This window comes from Papaver somniferum, chromosome 6 (genome assembly GCF_003573695.1).
Source record: "Papaver somniferum cultivar HN1 chromosome 6, ASM357369v1, whole genome shotgun sequence".
Classification (NCBI taxonomy): Eukaryota; Viridiplantae; Streptophyta; class Magnoliopsida; order Ranunculales; family Papaveraceae; genus Papaver; species Papaver somniferum.
This window is the reverse complement of record NC_039363.1, coordinates 153,421,503-153,431,816: the sequence shown is the minus strand read 5'-3', so window position 1 is coordinate 153,431,816 and position 10,314 is coordinate 153,421,503. Positions and strand designations below refer to the sequence as shown.

The 10,314-nt window shown below is 36.5% G+C and overlaps 1 long non-coding RNA gene across 1 annotated transcript; it reads right to left on the bottom strand.

Annotated features, from left to right (window-relative positions):
* Positions 1–2,327: 2,327 nt before the first annotated feature.
* Positions 2,328–5,502, bottom strand: LOC113289837. Its single transcript, XR_003331140.1, has 3 exons — positions 5,292–5,502; positions 4,160–5,212; positions 2,328–3,214 (listed from the first exon to the last, which is right to left on the bottom strand). It is a non-coding gene; the product is annotated as an uncharacterized LOC113289837 (long non-coding RNA).
* Between the last annotated feature and the right edge of the window lie 4,812 nt (positions 5,503–10,314).

The following is a 10,314-nucleotide window of genomic DNA, read 5'->3' as shown; positions in this document are numbered from 1 at the left end:
GCTATAAGATCTCCTTCTCGCCCGCTTCATAGGCCATGACCGCTTGTGAGATTGCTTTCTCCAGTTCTTCCCCTTCCTTAACTGCCTTAGATTTGTTCTTTTCTCGACGCTGCCTTGATCATCTCTCTTCACCTTGTTGAATATCAAGTTGAATACACTGTCTCGCTACCTGAGGATCTCCCACTACTTCAATAACTCCCCGATAAGTAGGGAACCTCTGTCTTTGATGGTAGGAAGAGGCTAACCCTTTGATGCCTGCAACCCAAGGTCGGCCGATAATCGCCTCATAAGGCGATACAACATCCACGACACAGAAGGTGGTGAGTGTATCTAAGTATCCCTCTCCATCTGAGACTCTGAGCGTGACTCCTCCATTGCTGCTGATGTGACTAGCCTGAACGAGTGGACCATCTTTTTCCCTTTTGGTGTGGTGAAGACTAATCCTAATCCTGATCCGTCTTTATTGACCGACCCATTCATGAACACCTCCCATCGTGTCGGACTACACGTTTCAAGAAGGTTGGGGGGATCTTCTCGGTCTTCTTCCATACCTGGAATATCCTCGATTTCTTCCTCATCGTCCAGAGGAAAATCTGCTAGGAAATCGGCCATTGCCTGTGCTTTTACTGCTTTCCTCATTTCATAGAAGATGTTGAATTGTTTGATTTGAGCACTTATAGCATAACTAGTTTCCCCGAGATATAGGGTAAGCACTTCACCGGGCTCGGGTCTTTGTAATACGGGCAGGCTTGCGAGATGTTGTTTAATCTTTTGGAAGGCTTCCTCACACTCCTCACTCCATTTGAACTTTTCTCTTTTTCTTAGTGTCCCAAAAAAATATTTACATTTTTCCGACTTCCTCATGTACTATGGTCATTCCTCCGCCTTGTGCTCGGGATTCTTCCGACTGGTGTTGTCGATTATTCGGTTGTTGTGAACCTGTCACCCCTTCTTGCACGCTAGCACCTGCCACCTTCCGATTCCTCGGGATCTTTCCCGTCCCTGAAGTGCTTGCCATTGGCTCGGGTACAATTTGTGTTCCTCGGCTCGCCCGTCCCTACCTACGTCAACAGAACACACAACAGCTCACTTTGGACTGTTTTCGAAAAGGTTAAAGGACGAAGTACAACAGTTCTGACGCTCAGAAAAGAAAAAGTTCAACCAAGTACGATTCCCTTTTACTTTGTCACGCTGAATTCAGCAGGTTAGGTAGTTTTGACCAATGGGACAGTTTTTGAAATGTGGTTTGGTTATGTCGCTTTTGGTACTTGTCTCACGCATTAATCATTATTTGTCCTATCATTCCTTGTGCCAGAAATCATTAATCGTCCGTACGTTTAATCAGAAAGTTTCTTTCTTGGCCAGGGTTTGTAATGATGACTCCCGCCAATTGTTTTGCCGGTGTCCCAACTACGCAGGTTGTTAAAACAAGATTTCACGACTTTTTCCTCGGAACTCCGCAAGGATAGCTTTACCTTGGGATTCTTTTGGATTTCTAACGACGCTATAAGGCTCTTGTTATGGGATCAGGATGAGACTGTCACCGAAGTGCTTATCATACCCTTTCTAGCCATAGTTTCAGTAACTCTAACTCGATGATTTTGAGCTGGTTTTACCACTGCTGCTACTGTTGTACCAACGAGGTATGGCCAGCGAGATGAATTTTCATGTTAGCTACTACCAAACATCAACAAAGATATATATGGGAGCTTTTAAATCTCTCTAACAGCTCGTCCTAGTCATATAAGGAAACACAATCGACCTTAGTTCAAGTTTGAGACCTTACACGTAATGATTTCGAGAATTTTTACACAAAGAACGTATTTTCAAAAGAGATAAACAAATCCTAAGTTTCTTTGACTCGAAACAACAAGATAAAAAGAATTTTACTGAACACGAGACAAAGAGATAATGACTCGTCCTACTAACAGGACTCTTCAACTCGTCAGAGATGCAAATATCCGTATTTTCAAAAGAGATAAACAAATCCTAAATTTCTTTGATTCGAAACAACAAGATAAAAAGAATTTTACTGAACACGAGACAAAGAGATAATGACTCGTCCTACTAACATGACTCTTCAACTAGTCAGAGATGCAAATATCTTGATCTCGACGAAGATTCGACAAAAACAATTATAACAGATTTGACTTTGAAAAAGAAGGTGCTCCGAAAGGTTACAAGTCAATATTCTTAACCATAAGAGTCTTTCACTTCGCGTCGACTAACATCATGAGATGATTTAGGAGCTTTGGAATCTCTCTTTAATGGTCTTTATGCAAGGTATCTAAAGATGTTACACGTTCCCCTTAGTCGGCGCCATAATGTAGATGTGGAAAATCCTACTTCTACATTAGATGAAACATTACACACATACATTGAAGACAATAAACAAGAGATACTCAGGAACACAAGATATACGTGGTTCGGTATTATTACCTACGTCTACGGGGGTAAAGGGACGATCTTATTGCTTGATTCAAGGTTACGAAAGGTGTATCTCACTAGTAAGCTCTCTAGTCTCTCTACAAAGCTCTTAGTATTCTCTTCTCTCACTACGAATTCCACCCCCCCCCCCCCCCCCCCCATATTACAGTGTGAGTCGTGGTACATCTTTCTTGCTACTCTTCTCGGGTATCATGTGATGCTTCTCCCGATATGTCGTCTTGAACTGGGTGAGGTCATCTCCCGATGTGCTTCTGCCCAATGCTGATAGCTTGGTACAATATGATCCGATGTCGCCTTTTGTCTTGGCCCGATGTAGTTGGTACCGAGTCCTATTTTGACCAGATTCTTCTTATCCTTTCAACTACTTTGTCAGAGCATTTATTAGTCTAGCGTCCGATAGACGTCTCTTCCATCACCTCCGAGCTTTATTTTTACACGTGCTGGCTTCGCGGGTTCTTCTAATGTCTCTTTTCTCGCGCCAATCCTGGAGAGGATGATTCGGTACCTCGCATCTTTCTTATTGTTAGATAGTCTAATGATCTAAGGTGAGATAGGAACATTGATTAAGATTATTCACCTCTAACACAGTCATGATTTCGGATATAGTGTGGCAGACCATCTGTTGGACCTCATTGTCCGGAGCTACAAACACGGAAGTACCTACTAAATCTTCAACTTCAAAGCGAATGAGGCACCTGACCTGAGTTGGAAATAGGTAGACACCGGGGGAACTCCATTATATTTGTCTCCATTATCAGAGTATGTCCTTGCAAAACACAACAATGTTCCTATCAAAACCCTCATGTAAATGGTGGCACTAAGAATTCCAGTGAAAAAAATGTCATCATCAATTAAAAATTAAAAATTCTTGCTTGTTTCTCAAAGTTCTTGTTTGTTTCTCAAAAAGAATACAAAAGAGGGAGTAACAACAAAAACAACAACATAAGCAGTCAAATTAAAACAACACATGCAAAATCATAATTTCTGGACATAGGACATACTTAGGCCAATTTACATTTTTCCCGTTACCTTTAGTGTTCTACAGTTATTATATATATATATATATATATATATATATATTAACCTCTAGATTTCATGTAATGTAATTTGTTACAGATTCAATATTCCATGAGGCTACACTAATAACAGACAAACTACCTGTACATGTAAAATCAAATATCAGATGTTCAGAGTCAAAATCCTTTATTTGCCAGTTTAATCACTCCGTGTTTTATACACATTGAGATGGAGCTTCGATGAGAAAGAAGTGATATAAAGAGTACATCTTTTTTTAAACTCAAAAACCAATAATCTAAAGAAAGTACTACTGCGAACAGAGTCTTTAGTCATAGTAGATGATTGGTATTATAATAATTAAAAATATGAATAGTTATATTATATGGAGAAAATGCAACAAAATCGGTAGTGCTATTCAGCTCCCTATTCCTAACCTCCCTATTCTCCTCCCTACAATCTAAATTCCACATTAGGGGAATGATGAACCCCACCTGAACCTGAATGCGGATCTCGACATAAATGTGGGGCTTAGTTTTTAGGGAGGAGAATAGGGAGCTGAATAGCATTTTCGAAAATGCAAAGTTATCAGTGTTCATTTAGTTTAAATCATACATACATTAGCATTTTTAAATGTGAAGTCAACGATGGTAATTTAGATACTCTACACTATATAAGATTAATGGAAATTACTGACCTCTTGAATTCGAGGGACTTCAGGTAGGTCGTTGTTGGTGTGCACTCTGATGACATAGTATGTTACTTATCATGATTCAGTGAGTACTAAATCATTAGAAATATCTATGCACAAACAATAATGGAAACAGAGTGAAACTTTGACAATTCTTCACAAAATTGGAGAAAACAACAATCATTGAAGGACCTAGGTTGGATTCTGGACTAATTCGATCATTCTCCACCAGGTGTGCAAAAAAACCCGATGGGCAATCTCCAGTTAGGTATCCTGTCTAATGAAGTTTTGTGGTTAAAGACCGATTGGCATGTTCATATGTGATAATTGGTGAATGAATTTTTGATAATTGAAGAAAACAACTACCATTACTCAACTTCGTTAACTTGTCTAATGGGACAATCAATAAAGTTGAAGATCAAACAACAGCTATTAAAAATATTATTCATTAATAATTGCAGTTTGTTAGAGCATTGCCATTACAATGCCGATTAAATTTATACTTGAGAAAAAAAATCAAGGATATGTCTTTCTCAATTTGCCTAGGCAGTTTTTCAGATACTATGGAAGGAGCAGAGGTACAATCCTTGGGAAGGTCTGAGCATAAAGTAAAACTCGCCCTGCAACTGATACATTTCTATCTTATGATCTGACTTCTCCTATAATCTGATAACGTAACGCAATCATAAAAAAGCACGTGAAAATGACAATATCAAATATGAATGTTAGTAACTTTAACAGTCTTTCAAGGCCTAGAAGGTGTTTAGAAAAACAGCAACCCACTTTTATGACACCATTATTAATCCAGGAAGCAAAGTGAAAACTTTATTCACACATGATAGCTTCCATATTGAAAACTGAAAGTATCAACAAAATTGAATCTTGGTAAATCACATCAATAAAAAGATTAACACTGATTCAAGATGATAAACATTAAAGGAACCCTATGATTATTGATTAACCCAAGAAAAATCAAATTCATCTTGATGAATAGTTACCTATAAAGCCAAAAATTCATGCATCTTTTACCTGGAGTTGTCGACGATTACGAAGAAAACCCTATGATGAACAAAAGAAAAATAAGATTAATAATCGGAAAAATAAGAACCCTAACCAAAAGTCAAGAGTAAAAAAATACTTGCTCTTCTAAAAATGGCCTGAATCATCCTTGTCTTTGTTCTTCAATTAATAGAATGAGTTTTAATTAGAAATTCACTATCAAAGGGTACCAGGTGTGACATTGATAGGAAGAAAAATTGAAATTAATTCCCAGCGTAACGGAAGAAGAATAATGGCAAGAAGGATTATATGACGGCGAGTTTGAGAGGAGTGTAGATATTAGCATTGTATCTTTAGTGTGTGGATGAGGACCCTTCTTTATGTGTCCAATATGAAAAACCAGAATAAAACTGAAAACACATATTCCCTCTGTTCTTTTTTAATAGGCCGATTTTTATAAATAAATATTTCAAAAAGATAAGCTGGTTTCTTAATTGGGAAAGTCAAATGTTACTTTAACTTTTTGTGACCATTTTTTTCTTAACTTATTTTGATGACAAGTGTCATGTGACCGTTTCACTTTATTTCTTTTGCTGACAAGTGTCATGGGGACCATTTCACTTCACTTCTTTTATTGACAAGTGTCATGAGGACCGCTTGCAATGATTAGTTCTCTTAATTTCCTAAAATTTTTCTAAAGAAAACCCAGCTTATGAACGGAGAGAGTATTAATTTTTTGATCCAGACCGTCTTTTATGTGTGCAAACTATAGATCTCCGTCTATGTGGGAAAACAACGTTGTCCCTTATAACATAGATTTAAATTTGTGGGACGATGGTACCTAAGCTACTCAACTGATCTGTTAAATTAGAAGGGTAAACTTAGTTCCCCATTATGGTTATTTTTCTAAAGGTAAATGTTGTATGAGTTCTTAACTTTCTGTCAGAGTGATGGTAATGTTTGTGAAATTATATATAGTTAAGTAGAAATTGTTACCAAGCTTTTCTCTTATGCTTGCTAGTTTCCAAATGGGTTGGTTATTAGAAAGCATATGAAGAAACTAATAAGTTGGTAGTAATGTGTGTATATATATATTTGCATTGTATTCATAATTTTAGATTGGCAATTGGGCATCCTTTATCACTGATAACTGGCTTATGATGGCTAGTATCTGAGAGATATTGTATCCTCACAAAACGATGGAAATCATTTGTTGTATTCGATGACCCTTAAAGTATAAAAACTATGTGTGCTTGCTTATAAAGCAGTTTGTAGTAATTCGATGAACATTTGTATGGAAAATTCGAATCGGGTCGAAAAATTTGAAAATAAGTGGCGTATAAGAGAGTCGAAGCTTGCCAAGCAATTCGTAACTCAACCCATTGGGAACAAAAAAATTCTAGACCGTTGCACAAGTGCAATTGCTTTAATTATAGTATAACAACTATATGCGAAAATAAAGTAGTATTGGTATTTCTATTCTCTTTATGCTTTTAAGACTTATATTAAGTTACAAAAAAGTATTTAATATTTGTATTTTTAAATGAAAAATAGGTTAAGAGAGATAAGCGGCTTGTATGACATATGATTTATCCCATTAATTTTGGAATTGTGATGACGGTTGAACTATTAAGATCTCTTCGTCACCGAATCGATCATTTGAAAGATCTTAATGCTGGAGATCTCTTTGTTGACAATTCAAATGGTTCCACAAGGACAAGGGATTCTTCAAGAGACGCATCACTGAATCAGATAAAGAATTTGTCCAAGAGGATGGGTGGAGGTCGAGGTGAAAATGGTAGTAGTCGTGAACTATCTAAAAAGTGCGAGGTGGACGTGGTGAATGAATAATTTTAAAAACATTATGTTTGTGCAACCTTAGATGTTGTTTCCATGGGTTTGCTTATGATTTTAACACATTTCATTAGTTTTAGGTCACAGACCTTGATGCTTATGTTTGGCCGTTCTAAGCTGTGGATATTAGAAAATTTTGTTTTTTAGAGATGAATGATTTTAGATTGACTGGATGTGTTTAAACTAAAAAACTGATGGATTACTACTCACCAAGTTAGCAAAAAAGTACCTACGATTAGGTCGAAAAGCTAACTATACTTTCTCCACAAACAATGCATTTTACAACTAGGTTTATAATGGGAAAACCTACTTGTAAAATTTCTCTATAAGTGTTACACAAGGTTGAAAATTTCAATGTAACCTCTGGCTAGATAAAATCATAACATCATAGTTTATATAATGCATTCTATGACTAGGTCTGTAATGGGAAAACCTAGTCTTAGATTTCTTTGTAAGCTTTAGATAAAATTGAAATTTGGAGAGATATCTACAGCTGGTTAAGTAATGGGCAAACCTAGCCATAGATTTCTGACAAGATTTTTTATTACTAATTTACCAAATACAAATAGGGCGGATTAGTAATGGGAAGACCTAGGTATAGATTTCTAACAAGATTTTATTATTGCTAATTTACCAGATATTCATGGGCCAGTAATGGAAATGCGGAAATTCCTAATCGCAGATGTCTAACAAGATCTTTTTAATACTAGTTTACCAGATACACTTGGGACAGTAATGGAAAAATCTTGTCGTAGGTTTCTCTGTAAGTGTTCCATTTATTTTTTTTACAAATTTCAGAGTAACCTAAGGCTAGAGAAATCAAAAGACTTGGTCGTCGATACACAATGCATTCTACGGCTAGATTTTCCCGACCTAGGCGATTTTGTATCTATTGTAAAAAAAAAATCAAACTTCCACTAAAAATTCCATATAACAAACACAATTCGGCAAAATATTTCAATCAAAATGTCTACTTCGAAATACACATCATATTAGATAATCACCATCATCCATCATATTTACTCGACAATAATTCTATTGATAGGTTTTGAAATTTGTATCAACTTTCAAATGTCTATAACTTTCTCGTACAAATTATGGAAACCCTTGGAGTATGGTTGCAGATTCGTTCCAATAGGTATAATAATACACCGGAGATAATAGACATTCGGATTTTAACTGGAGATCGATGTAATGACAATATTGAACCTATCCAATTACAACTCTTCTACGGGAAAGTAGTTAGATACAAGTTGTAAATTCAAACTTCTCTTTGATTTTATCGAAGTCATGAAGGAAATAGTTATGTATAATGTCGAATATTATAACAAACCCTTCATCATACCCATTTTAGAGCATTGAGCGTTAGTATGTCAAGTATGATTGTCATATTTTAGCTCCAAAACTCAAAGATGCTTGAATAGATATTAAAGTCAACTTCGTTAGGTTAGACTAGGAACACTAGAAATGTTGAGAAAAACTCGTGTTACTCTGAAGAACATGAAGACGTATCGACATTAGCGTGCACATCATCCTTCTGTTCGAGGTTAATAGTATAGACTTGACTTGTTTCCATTTGTATCTATATTTATTTCAAGTCGCTTTGATTGAAAACATAAGATACAAGGTTATATTTATTTATATATATAGTATTGGTGACCTGATCATTCTATTATGATCAAAGTGTCAAGGAAGTATATACTAGTTGTTTCATACAACTTTGGTATAATGGATCAGAGAGTATGATGTTTATCTTTTGAACTTCGTAAATGTGACATAATTCGTTATTAGTTAGTGTGTTGAACTTTGAGTTGATTCCATGCCTAGAAAATTACAATAGTTTAAGGTAGTATACTTGCAATGCTTGTTTCGTAGTTGAAAGAAATAAAAGGATCTATTACAGGACCGATCTCTTAAACATGGATCTATAGTAGGAGCAGTCCCACGGATCTGTATAGAATCGATCCCTTACTTGGGGATTTATAGCAGGACCGATCCCTAGAGCTAACCACTATAACATTTTTCTGATCCGTCTATAATCTTAGGGTTTCAATTGTTATTAGGAACACGGTTTGGTTAATACGGAAAGTTTACAATGTCGATATAACATATTGAACATGTGCTAAACTCTTATTATTTAATGTTCAAGTAGTTTATTTGATACTCAATATGAGATCCCAAATCGAAATTTTCCATAATATCTTTTGATATTCGGAATTTACGTCTTTAACTTCCTATTAATTAAAGCATATCTCAAGATATTATATTAGTAAAGTATACTTGTATGCTAGCTAATATTTGGTTGTCATCCATGGGAGATTTCGTTATATTAGTTGGATTATAGTTGGAATTATACAAAACCAAAAACTATACTTATTTATTTTGATATTTTCGGATTTAGAAATTCCTTAGTGTCCAAACTACCTTGGTCATTATAAATAGTGAAGTTCTTCTTAAACTACAATACTTCATTTTGTAGTTTGTGTGAGGAAGCCGACTAGTAGTATTCTCGTAATACTCTCCGGAAAGTATTGTTATTTTAGGATCAAATTAAGAGCATCTAGTAGTACCGTTGATGGGAAACTGGAATAGTATTTTTATTTTAGTTTTCGACTATTGGTTTGATTGACTATCAGTATAGATGAACCTTAGTATTACCTAGTTTGTTTATTTCGTGATCCTTCTATTCTGATATAAGGTCACTTGAACTAGACCAAGGATCGATGATTTCAGATCTCCTTTTAGATCTGAAGATAAGACTTGTAATCAAAACCAAAACCAAAACCAAAGCTCTTTTCCAGTAGCAAGTACCGGGTCGAGCAGGGATATTGTCTCGTAGAGACCGTATCCCCAAGGGTACTACGAAGTTTTTACACCGGCTTTCTGCTGGCCGAGACGCAACTTACCCGAAGGTAAGAGTAATCCTTGGCACCTTCCGTGTCTTGTTCGTTTTCGGCACAGGGGGGTAGTGTCCCATCACTTCCATGGGATTACGTATTCGCGACCATGTAGGTGATGAGGCCATGTACTCCATGTCCCGGCTGCAGGGATACGGGGTGATTATTCCCCTTCACGATCATGCGAGCTGCAGAGCTACTGAGGGATGTCCCCTTTCACAATTCTGCCATGACGGTTTACTTGTTTGCGGTTTGCACAGTCCTACTAAGAGAGAAAGCTTGAAATGAATAATCAAAGGTATAGAAGGTAAAGAAGGGTCCAGTCACGTACCTCATGTACATACCTCTTTTACGTGGATCGCTGCTCTGTCGAGCGCCAACTCTCTCTCCAAGCCTCGGTCCTTCAGGTCC